Source organism: Mesoplodon bidens (assembly GCF_964165515.1).
Source record: "Mesoplodon bidens genome assembly, chromosome: 12".
In the NCBI taxonomy this organism is placed as follows: Eukaryota; Metazoa; Chordata; class Mammalia; order Artiodactyla; family Ziphiidae; genus Mesoplodon; species Mesoplodon bidens.
The window spans coordinates 26,319,736-26,333,053 of NC_138168.1; the positions used below are offsets into that span (position 1 = coordinate 26,319,736).

General features: G+C 36.6%; 1 protein-coding gene across 2 annotated transcripts in view; it reads right to left on the reverse strand.

Annotated features, from left to right (window-relative positions):
* RNGTT (RNA guanylyltransferase and 5'-phosphatase) overlaps window positions 1-13,318 on the reverse strand; it is a 239,331-nt gene that overhangs the window by 190,724 nt on the left and 35,289 nt on the right. The gene's annotated exons all lie outside the window — the stretch shown is intronic.

The following is a 13,318-nucleotide window of genomic DNA, read 5'->3' on the forward strand; positions in this document are numbered from 1 at the left end:
CGCAACAGGAGAGGCCACAACAGTGAGAGGTCCGCGTACCACAAAAAAAAAAAAAAAAAAAAAAAGAGAGAGAGAGAGAGAGAGAGAGGAAATAAAATATCAGAGATAAGATAAAACTACCCTGAATGGAAGAACCCAGGTTTTCAGATTCAAAGAGATCACCAAGTACCAATGAATGGGAAGGTTGGGGGGCGGCGGCGATCCACATAATTAGACATCACTGGAAAATTTTTGGACAAGAATAAAGAGAAAATTCTGAAAGTTTGCAGGGGCAAACCACTTACAAGGCACTAGAATCAGAATAATATCACACCTTTTATCAGTGACAAAGGTTAATAGAAGAAATTGAAGTAAGGTTTTTAATATTCTTAGGGAAAATCATTTCTAATCTAAAATTTTATACACAAGCAAACTACTAAATTCAGGACAAGAGCAACAGCATTTTCATACACCTAAGCATGCTTATGGGTTACTTCCTATACATACTTTCTTAGGAAGTGATTTAAGGAGGTATTCCTGCAAAGTGACAGAAAAGAAAGGAAAGAAGGAAGGAAGGAGAGGGGAGGAAAGAAAAACATGGAATCCAGAAAGCTACATCCAACCAGGATAAAAGTTGGGACCAGAGCTTTATACACAGGCTAGAAATCATAGAAAGCTCTAAAAGAGAAGTCTTTGGGATAACAAAAAATAATTGAAAGAAGAAACAGAATGACTAAAACCTTGAAAAAACTTGATTATAGGGTAAAGGCAATTATTCAAGTAAAAAAGAATCTATTTAAACTCAACAAAAGAAACAGTCTACTTGATGTGGCTGAGAAGGCATGACTGAACTCTGGGCCAGTTGGCTGTCTTTGGTGGTCAGCTCCATCCCTGCAGTTGTGTGCTCAGTGGATCTTGGTTTGAGAAGTAAGCAAATAACACTTCCCAGACTCCCTTGCCAGCTCTCTGGAAGGAGATTAGAAAAAAAGAGGAAGGGAAAAACCTATTGATCTGCTTCTAGCAGCATCTGTGGCAGCAGCCACACGATGACAGCCCAGCTCCTCAGGGGAGAGTCCCCTGGGAGTGGCTGCTGTGCAGCAGTGGTGAGCGGTCCCAGAGCAGCGGCGACACAGGCAGTATAGTACCTCCTCCAGCACCTGGCCAGCAAGTGCTAACCAGGCTCCAACCAGAGGCAGTAGCAGCCTGCTGAACTCCAGGTGACCCTCTGGCTTCTCCATCCTCCCAATGCCCTTGTAACCAATTCTATGTAAAAAATTCCTGTGTGTTTGAACTATCAGAGTGATTTCTTTTTATGCTATGAAAAAGGAAATCTATTCCTTTCCACTAATCTAAATGATAGTTCCAGGGAGAAAAAAAAAATTTTAAGTATTTGTCACCATTTAAATCAACCATACACTTACAGAAAACAAAAACCCTATGTTTAACAAACAGCATGTAAATGTAAACAGAGTTGACAATATTAAAGTTAGAGCTGACATAACAGAAGTAGATGGAAGACAGAGAACTCTGAAGTCTGCACCTTAACAAAAATTAAGAAACACTACATTAGGGTTATTAGGATAAAGGGAAGATTAAATATACAGGCATGATTGATGAAGAACTAACAGTAACAGTTTACCTATGATGAGAAACTAGAAGAAAAGACAGGTGGGAACAGAGGTACTGGTGAGCCACATCCTTATGACCACATTAGGAACTCACCTAAAGTTAATTAATAAACAGCAACATAAACATATTATTTAGAGATTTGAGGATAACCACAAAATAAGTATTAAAAAAAAAACAAAATAAGGTTAGAACTCCTGAACAATCATCGACAGGAAGAAACTGGAACTCACCAAAAAAGATACCCCACATCCACAATGAGACGGTAGGAGAGGCACAATCAGAATAAAATCAAATTCCATAACTGCTGGGTGGGTGACTCACAAACTGGAGAACACATACCACAGAAGTCCACCCACCGGAGTGAAGGTTCTGAGCCCCACGTCAGGCTTCCCAACCAGGAAGTCCAGCAACGGGAGGAGAAATTCCTAGAGAATGAGACTTTGAAGGCTAGCAGGATTCGATTGCAGGACTTCGACAGGTCTGAGGTAAACAGAGACTCCACTCTTGGAAGGCACACACAAAGTAGTGTGCGCATTGGGACCCAGGGGAAGGAGCAGTGACCCCATTGGAGATCGAACCAGACCTACTTGCTAGTGTTGGAGGGTCTCCTGCAGAGGCTGGGGGTGGCTGTGTCTCATCGTGAGGACAAGGACACTGGCAGCAGAAGTTCTGGGAAGTACTCCTTGGTGTGAGCCCTCCCAGAGTCCGCCATTAGCCCCACCAAAGAGCCTGGGTAGGCTCCAGTGCTGGGTCGCCTCAGGACAAACACCAACAGGGAGGGAACCCAGCCCCACCCATCAGCAGACAAGTGGGCAGAAATGCACAGAAAACTCCTGCACTCCTATACACTAATGATGAAAAATCTGAAAGAGAAATTAAGGAAACACTCCCATTTACCACTGCAACAAAAAGAATAAAATACCTAGGAATAAACCTACCTAGGGAGACAAAAGACATGTATGCAGAAAACTATAAGACACTGATGAAAGAAATTAAAGATGATACAAACAGATGGAGAGATATACCATGTTCTTGGATTGGAAGAATCAATACTGTGAAAATGACTATACTACCTGAAGCAATCTACAGGTTCAGTGCAATCCCTATCAAATTACCAGTGGCATTTTTTACAGAACTAGAACAAACAATTTCACAATCTGTATGGTGACACAAAAGACCCCAAATAGCCAAAGCAGTCTTGAGGGGAAAAAACGGAGCTGGAGGAATCAGACTCCCTGACTTCAGATTCTACTACAAAGCTACACTAATAAAGACAGTATGGTACTGGCACAAAAAGAATTATAGATAAATGGAACAGGATAGAAAGCGCAGAGATAAACCCATGCACCTATGGTCAACTAATCTATGACAAAGGAGGCAAGGATATACAATATAGAAAAGATAGTCTCTTCAATACGTGGTTCTGGGAACCCTGGAGAGCTACATGTAAAAGAATGAAATGAGAACACTCCCTAACACCATACACAAAAATAAACTCAAAATGGATTAGAGACCTAAATATAAGACCAGACACCATAAAACTCTTAGAGGAAAACATAGGAAGAACACTCTTTGACATAATCACAGTAAGATCTTTTGATCCACCTCCTAGAGTAATGAAAATAAAAACAAAAATAAACAAATGAGACCTAATGAAACTCAAAAGCTTTCACAAAGCAAAGGAAACTACAAACAAGATGAAAAGACAACCCTCAGAATGGGAGGAAATATTTACAAATGAATCAATGGACAAAGAATCTCCAAAATATATAAACAGCTCATGCAACTCAATATTAAAAAAAAACAAACAACCCAATCAAAGAATGGAAGAAGACCTAAATAGACATTTCTCCAAAGAAGACATACAGGTGGCCAAGAAGCACATGAAAAGCTGCTCAACATCACTAATTATCAGAGAAATGCAAATCAAAACTACAATGAGATATCACCTCACACCAGTTAGAATGGGCATCATCAGAAAATCTACAAACAACAAATGCTGTAGAGGGTGTGGAGAAAGGGGAACTCGCTTGCACTGTTGGTGGGAATGTAGATTGATACAGCCACTATGGAGAACAGTATGGAGGTTCCTTAAAAAACTAAAAATAGAACTGCCATATGACCCAGCAATCCCACTACTGGGCATATACCCAGAGAAAACCATAATGCAAAAAGACACATGCACCCCAATGTTCATTGCAGCACTATTTACAATAGTCAGGTCATGGAAGCAACCTAAATGCCCATCAACAGACGAATGGATAAAGAAGATGTGGTACATATATACAATGGAATATTACTCAGCCATAAAAAGGAACGAAATTGGGTCATTTGTCGAGATGTGGATGGATCTAGAGACTGTCATACAGAGTGGAGTGAAGTAAGTCAGAAAGAGGAAAACAAATATTGTATATTAACGCATATATGTGGAATCTACAAAAATGGTACAGATGAACCGGTGTGCAGGGCAGAAATAGAGACACAGATGTAGAGAACAAACGTATGGACACCAAGGGGGGAAAGTGGTGGGGAGGGTGGTGGTGGTGGGATGAAATGGGAGACTGGCATTGACATATATACACTAATATGTATAAAATGGATAATAATAAGAACCTCCTGTATAAAAAAATAAATTAAATTAAATTAAAAAATTTTTTAAAAAAGGTTAAAAGTAGTTGAGTTAGACCTCAGAGACACTGTGGGTTCATTTCCAGACCACCACAAATTAGCAAATATCACAATAATGTGGGGGAAAAAAAAACGTGGTTGCCTTTAGGGAGTAATACTGATAGACAGAAGGAGGGGATAGGGAAGGGATCTCCATAAGTTTTCCAGTATTACTTGATTTATTTAACCATAAACAAGGATTACCTTAATAAACAATTTTATTTTAGTCATCAAATAGGAAAATGTTTAATAAAATAGAAAAATATTTAGGAGCATTAATTAAAAATAGCAGATTACTAAACTATAAATCATAGATACTAAACAGCTTAAGTAGAAAACATATTTCCCCTAATAGAAGCTCCACTATGGCAGGGACCACTGTAATGTCCAGCATCTAGAATGGTACATGGCATACATAATACACACTAAAAAATACTGTGGAATGAATTCATTTTCACTTAACAAAATAATATATATAGACAGAGACACAGGTCTGAAAATATACACACCAACATTAGCAGCAACATCTCTAACCAGTGAGATTATGGTTGCTTTTCATTTTCTTCCTTTTCCTTATCTTCACTTTCTACGTTTTCCACAATGAATACAAAGTAATTTTATAATGAGGAAAAGTATTTTTAAAGTCACTATCATTTTTTCATTAAACTTTTTCATTTTGTGACCAGAATCACAAAAGAAACCAAAAAAACAAGACATTTTACATATATATATATATATATATATATATATATATATTCCAAGTTAGAAAAACTCACAACTATTAATAATGGAAAATGTTTAGTAAGGTATAAACATATTCACTGATCTTGACCTAATTAAGAGGATCTGAAAATCTTTCAAGGTAACAGAATACTGCAAAATTACTATTCATTGCACTAATCAGGTAATTAGTTCCAATACTGGTTAACAAATCTCATGAATCTATCTGTTCTGAGGCTAAGAAGCCTCTGTTAGTTATTTTAATTAGTTACTTTTCGATTAAGTAGCTCTGTTCATAATGAGAATACAGAGTATCGTTACACTTCAAAGTGTAAAATCAAATGATATATTCATTTGCACTAACTACCATGAATGTTACAGGTTATGCTTTTTAGAACTTCGTAGCCATGCACAAGTTAAGTATGTAAAATACAGTATCCTTTTAACTGGTCTTCAATGGGAGAGAGTAAAAAGCCACATTGATTATTCAGAGTTACCTTGATCTGGAATAAAATGTTAAAGCCACTTAAAATGGTTTGGGCAGCACTTACATATCAAAGGGGCTGAAAGGTGTGAAAATCATTTTGATTTTTATAAAACAATCAGTCTTCATGAGAAGAGAAGACCAGAAGAAATATTCCAAAGGCTTTGTTTCATTTTACATTTGCCCTGTGACCTGGCTGATTATTTTTGATTTTCTTTTGTATAGGGCACACATTCTTAAAAGATCAATTACAATTCTTTCAAACAATTTTTCACTGATTCACAGAGAGGAACAGATTTATTTTCTCTTTTTTACCCAATCTAGTACTTAGCATTTCTACAATCACACATAATGGACTAGAGCATGTGAGCAAATAACCAGTTCTTAAAGGATAGTGGAATTATGAAAAACTAAGTATGAAAACCCCCTTAACATCTCATCCAAGAGGTAGCTGTAGAGCTGAGATGCAAGTCGGGGCAAATGTCCTCCAGTGAGGTCAGTAGCACTATGCAATACTAAATAATAAATGGGTCTGTATCTCTTCTTTATTCCACTATCAAAGGTAAACATCCATCTAGGACACCCATTATTATACTCCTAAAATCAAAATGAGCACTCATATTTCATATGGAATATCAAGTAATGCTCCTTAGCAGTTCTTTGTTACCTCTCCTTATTTATTCCGCTTTGTACTATACATACTTCTACTACATCTCTTACTGCATCTTAAAGCTGCTTCAAGGGCAGGAATTGTATTTTGTTTACCTACAGTGTCTTCTATCATCTTTCAGACCTTCTAACTCCTATAGTAGCTTCATAGTTATCTACTAAAGCAATAAATATGATTTCTGCAAAGATACTGATTTTCCCATTAAGTGAAAGGTGCAATGCAATTCCAATTACCATCACAAAGCGATTTGAAGGAAACCTGATAAAAGTTTTCTACAGTTTATAACAGAACAGCATATATCGTATCCGTTTATATGGAGGGAAGTCGGCAGCAGGCAGGAAGATGGAGGCATAGAGTCCAGAGAACCAAACCTCCAACTCTTAACATTGATCATCCCAAGGTGTGGGATAAAAGTTCTCACGGGGAGAAGTTTTCCTCTCCCTATATAAGGAAGACATCACCAGAATAAGCGTATTTTAAGATAAAAATTCACCTATAAGAATAAAACAGTAAAAATAACCAAAGAAATAGTGAAAAAGAATAATGAAGACAATATCCGGCAACACAGGAAAAAATACATGTATAAAGCAAGACCATGGTAAAGATCCTAGGCTCTGGAGCCAGACCACCCACATTCAAATCCCAGTCCTGTAACTTACATAACTGTGTGGGCTTGGAAAACTCCCTTGCCTTTACATGCCTCATTTTCCTAATTCATAAAAGGGGGATAATAATAGTACCTACACCTCACAGAGTTGTGCACAGTACATGAGATATTCTGTATAAAATACTCAGACCGATGTCTAGTATACCTAAGTGCTCAATACGTGTTATCTGTTAAAATATAATTGCCGCCATAGCCAAAAGAAACTTGTGTAACCGACTGATGTTTCCAAAACGCTAATTAAATCAATAACAAATTTCATTTCCCAACTGTCAACCTGGCTACATTATTACTTATACTAAATGAAACTACCCCAAACTGCCAAGGATGCAGTGAAATGGGCTCTTTCAGGCAATGGTGTTTGCGGGTGTAACATACAACTTTTGGCAAGAGGTGTCAAGGAGTTTAGGAGTTTAGAAGTTTCCATACTCTTTATCCAAGTAATATTATTTTCATCATAAGCTATACCAAGATGGGTATAAGGAGTTATTTATAAAAGAAAAAACTGTAAACAGTCCAATGCCTCAATAATAGAGAGCAAACAATTTTACCTTGGCAGTAATTAAGTAATATCTTTTTTTAACATCTTTATTGGAGTATAATTGCTTGACAATGGTGTGTTAGTTTCTGCTTTATAACTAAGTGAATCAGCTCTACAAATACATATATCCCCATATCCCCTCCCTCTTGCATCTCCCTCCCACCCTCCCTACCCCACCCCTCTAGGTGGTCACAAAGCACCAAGCTGATCTCCCTGTGCTATGCAGCTGCTTCCCACTAGCTATCTATTTTACATTTGGTAGTATATATAAGTCCATGCCACTCTCTCACTTCGTCCCAGCTTATCTTTTAAAGTATGTTCTAAAAACGGAAAATGCTCATGTTAAGATAAAAAAAATAAAAATAATCATATTAAACAGGTTAGTTCTAATTACCTGCTAAGTCCAGCAAAACCTCTGGCATATGGTAGATGTTCAATAAATATTTGCTGACTGTATGAATAAATATTATTCTTCTCATATATTTGGGTCCTGTAGTCTAGCTCTATTTTAAAATATATGTATTTAGAAATATTAACAAAAAAAGGATTTTCTTTTAATGTTTCAAAGTTCCAGATGTTTACTACCCCTAGAATATGGGCAACCCCAAATTCTAATCAGGGATTGCACCAATGTTTGCAACAGAGGTTTTACCTATATCAGTTTAGCTCTAAGAGTTCTCTAGCCAGATTTGGTAATGAATTCAGTTGATTTTCATCCTTAAGTACCATTTCAGAGACAGTACCTCTATTAAAAAGTAGTAACTTTCACATTGATAAGTAGCTTAATTAAAGAAACTAATATTTAAAGGAACTTTTTATCCTTTAGTAAATCCTAAAGATGTGATGAGCTGACATCTATCTCAAAAGTTTGATTTTAAAATATTAGATTGTTTTTGTCCTATACCTACTTTTCTTCTTGTACAATAACTAACTCACACCCTAAGAGAATTCTGAATGTATTCTGAGAAACCAAATGTTGGTTACCATGTAAAAATGATTTTCCAAGGAGTCTTAAACTATGACACCAATAACTAACGTTTATTGAATGCCATAACAATAAACATTTTACATGAATCTCCTTTAATCAATTAATGGACAAATTCTCAGCTGTATCCTTAACTCAGTGGCTGGCTAGACACTGCTCTGGTTTAGTCACTGATTTTTAAACTGTGTTCAACTGGGCACTAAGGGCCATGGCTCCTGAACCTGGCTGGAAATCAGAATCAGCTAGGGTTGCTTTCAAAAACACAAATTCTCAAAGCCTACTAAGGTCTACTGAATGTGGATCTCTGAATTTTTTTTTAAATGCAAGCTTAATATGATGGTAATACAATCATGATGATAACGTAACCCAAACATCCAATGGCGTTTGGGACTTGCTGCCCTAAAAAAGTTCCATGGTGACCTTAGAGACCACCCAGAGTGCAACCCCACATGCTGCCGCAAAATGTTCACCAACCAAAGCAGCCCCACTTTTGTCTGTTTTATATAATGGGGGTCCAAGTAAGATTTGGGCTTGGAGAAGGAGTAAGAGTAAAATGAGTTCCGCTTTCTCTTTTTAACCAGTTTACTACCAGATATCATCCGCTATAGCTTTAGATCAGTAAACAGTGCTTCTGATTGACTTTTAATCACTCCTTGTTTGTCTCCCTTCTCCATGATAAAAAAAGGAACACAGGAGTTATGGCTTTACTGTGTTCCTCTCTGATGCAAGAAAAACTGGCCTGGAGCCCTCACAGTAGTTCTAATGAAACTACCGTCAAAAAACAGAGCTGGAGTCTCCAAATGATGTAATCTGGTTTTTGATTATCATCAGAGGTATGATGCTAAACTTTCAGTAAATCCCTAAATTAGTTGACTACATAATGAAGAAAAACTACCTTAAACCATATTTTAGAAGCCCAAATTCTAGAATACAGAACACTGAAGAGAAAAAAAAAAAAAAAGCTAGAGAACAAAAGACCAGGGTTATACTGATGATTTTGCCACTCTCTAGTTACATGATTAAAGCAAATATTTTATTTTATGTATTCTGCCCCCTTGAACACATCCACAAAAACGCTAAGTCTCCCTAGAATAGTTCAAAAATTAAAAATCCTTTTCCGGTATAACTTTATTTACTACTGAGTTTCTAAATATTAGATATAATGTTATGGCTCTAATTAATACTTATGAGGAAATAAAATAGGAGATAAATTCTTTTAATAGCAATATTCAGTCAAAGTTCTTATGTTATATATCATAAAAAACTACTTACTTTGCAGTCAAAAGAAAATTAGGGCTAAATAGAAATTTATATTTGCTCTGATCTCTTCTCTCAAGCGGAACTGAAAAATAGCTGAGTGAACAAATCTAAACTATGGCAGTATAACATCACTTAGTTGCTCATAATTTGATTTACTCATTCTGTTCCTAAATAGCATAAAACATTGTTTGTAGTTCACTGAAAATTATTCCAGAGACATCTAAAACCTCTTTAATATTCCTCTCAGTATATAAAACTTTTCTAGCATGGCGTCTCATTACCTTGTCCACACTATTTATTCCTGTCTGAACATTCAGCTCCATTCGTTAGAATAAACATCTGCTACATACATTAATGAGATACATATCAAAGGATCCAAGCAAGTTACTAACTACCTGGGGTAATTACACTGTTCTGTATAAAGTCCATTAGAGCAGTAAATACAGAAGCTCCCTAAACATATTATAAATAGTTTATCCATACAACAGCTGTTTCTACAAGTCACCAAGTACATTTGTCAGGACATATAGAGCATGACCACACGTCGAGCACTCAGTTATAACAAAGGCAGAGGACATGATTTTTTATGAGGAAAAAAAAAAGACTTAATTTACCTTTCAAATTTATACATTTAGTGAATTGCTTACTTAAAAAATCCTATCAAAGTACCAGGCACTAAGCAATAACTTACAATGAATGAGAAGAAAAATTTATTTCAACTTTTACAATTTACTGAAGTAAATTTTAAAACAAAAATATCTTTATATTAAACTTATATATCCCTACCTTAAGTTCACTTTTACACTTTCTTATAAAGAAAGGAAAGATCATTTGAAATGTTAAGATGGTCTTTTTTCAGAATGTATTCAATAACAGGTTGGCAAAAGGGCCAAATCTGCCAACCACCTGTTTTTGTAAATAAAGTTTTATTGGAACACAGTTCTGCTTACTTGTTCTGCTCGTTTGTTTATATGAGAGCAGCAGGAGACAGCTGCTTTTGCACTATAATGGCAGAGTTGAGTAACTGAGTCAGTAAAAATATTTACTATCTGGCCCTAACGGAAAACATTTGCTGAACCACGAATTAGATGAAAAACTTAAAGATGGGGGTTCTATCTTAAGCATTCCTGATCCATTCAGCAGTTGACACAGAGCCCTGGAGGTAACGAGCTTTCAATATAATTTCTGAATGAATGAAAGAAGGGAATTCCCAGACCAGGGTTCAGGAAGAATGAATCTGTCTATAATTTCCTCCAAGGAGCATTAGACAAGTGTATCTCACTTACTTAAATAGATGTGTTATAAAAAGCTGACTATAAATTACATTTCCATAAATGCCTAAGTGGCTTTTTTTTTTAATTCCTGCAATAATTTTCCTTGTAAGCCAAGTACCACATTTACCTTGTATATTCAGTTTTCCTTAAAGCAGGGATGCTTGTATATGTGTGTGTGAGGAATATATATATTCCGCACACACACATATACATATATACATACATACATATACATAAAATATGTATATAAAATACATGCACAAGTCAGAAGATAAGTATATGCATGTGTAAATCAGTAGCTATCTTTTACTGAGTGTCTACTGTATGCTAATTGTTTTAAATTACTTTATTTAATCCTTTTACAAACAACTCTATGGGGGTAATGGATCACCCTTATCTTACATAAATCCAAACAAAAGTTCTTTCTTAGGGCCATCTAGCTTTATACTGCCCTAGTGTATCATTTTCCTTGAACTATGCTTTTTTTTTTTTTTTTTTGGCTAAATGGTTTACTTTTTTTTTTTTTTTTTTGCCGTACGCGGGCCTCTCACTGTTGTGGCCTCTCCGGTTGCGGAGCACAGGCTCCGGACGCGCAGGCCCAGCGGCCATGGCTCATGGGCCCAGCCGCTCCATGATATGTGGGATCTTCCCGGACCGGGGCACGAACCCGTGTCCCCTGCATCGGCAGGCGGACTCTCAACCACTGCGCCACCAGGGAAGCCCTGGTTTACATTTTTGTTTGGAAATTAAATGGGACAAAGAGTTGTGATCTTTTAAATTCTCAAAAATTTCACAACCACCATTAGTGTTTCCATATCTTTCATGTAAAGACATTGGCAGCTTTTCAACTGGACTAACTCATCCAATAAACATTTATTGAATGCCTACCACGTGCCAGGCACTATTCTAGGCACTGGGGACACAATGATTAAAAAGACAAAAGTCCCAGACCTCATGAGGTTTGCTTTCATTATGATTATCAATTCACTACAAGGCTTTTGCTTGTCTATTAAAATTATTCCCATAGCGTTACTTTTTTCTTATGGCAAACCTACTCTGAGTTATTTTCTTTTACTTTATTATTTGCATTACAATAGTAGTTACAAAAATATTAATATTAAAATCAAGTTGTATCTGCCCCACTCCATGTCTCTTTATGTATCTTTTAAGGTCACCACAAGTTAAATGTAGATGAAGACAGCATGATACAAAAGGTATGATTATCACTTTGACATTCAAAAACCTCTCATAAAAATTAAATGTAGGGGCTTCCCTGGTGGCGCAGTGGTTGGGAGTCTGCCTGCCAATGCAGGGGACACGGGTTCAAGCCCTGGTCGGGGAGGATCCCACATGCCGCAGAACAACTAAGCCTGCAAGCCACAACTGCTGAGCCCACATGCCACAACTGCTGGGGCCTGCGTGCCTGGAGCCCATGCTCTGCAGCGGGAGAGGCCACAGCGGTGAGAGGCCCGCGCACCGCAGTAAAGGAGTGGCCCCGGCTCACCACAACTGGAGAAGGCCAGCGCACAGCACCAGAGACCCAATGCAGCCAAAAATAATATAAATAAATAAATAAATTTATTTTTTAAAAAAATTAAATGCAACCTATATCATCTTCAAAACACCTTTAAAAATTAAAAATGTGAAAAGCAGATCTTAAAGAGATATACCTTCTTTCCCATTTTCATTGTAACATTATTCACAATAGCCAAAATATGAAAACAACCTAAGTATCCACCAAGAAATGAACAAACAGATGAATAGATAAAGAAGATATGGTATGCATATATATGTATATATAGATATATATACACAATGGAGTATTATTCAGCCACGAGAAAGAAGGAAATCCTGTCATCTGTGACAACATAGATAGAATTTGAGGGCATTATGCCAGGTGGAATAAGTCAGACAGAAAGACAGATACTGTATGATATCACTTATATGCGGAATCTAAGAAGCTCATAGAAACCAAGACTAGAATGGTGGTTACCAGGGGCTTAAGGGGTGGGGAAAATGGGGAGGTGCTGGTCAAAGGGTACAAACTGCCAGTTATAAGACAAATAAGTTCTGAGGATCTAATGCACAACATGGTAATTATAGTTAAAAATACTGTATTACATACTTGAAAATTGCTACAACCACAGATCTTAAATGTTCTCACCACAAAAAAGAAATGGTAATTATGAGAAGTGAAAGAGATGTCAGCTAACACTACAGCAGTAACCACTTTGCAATATATAAGTGCATCAAATCAACAAGTTGTACACCTTAAACTTACATAATGTCATGTCAAATTATATCTCAATAAATCTGGAAAAAAAACTGAAGTATATATACATGTGTGTGCGTGTGTGTATATATATACATGCACTCCTCATTATTCTAATTATATGTGTGTGTTTGTATATATAATACATACACTCCTAATTATTCTAAAACATT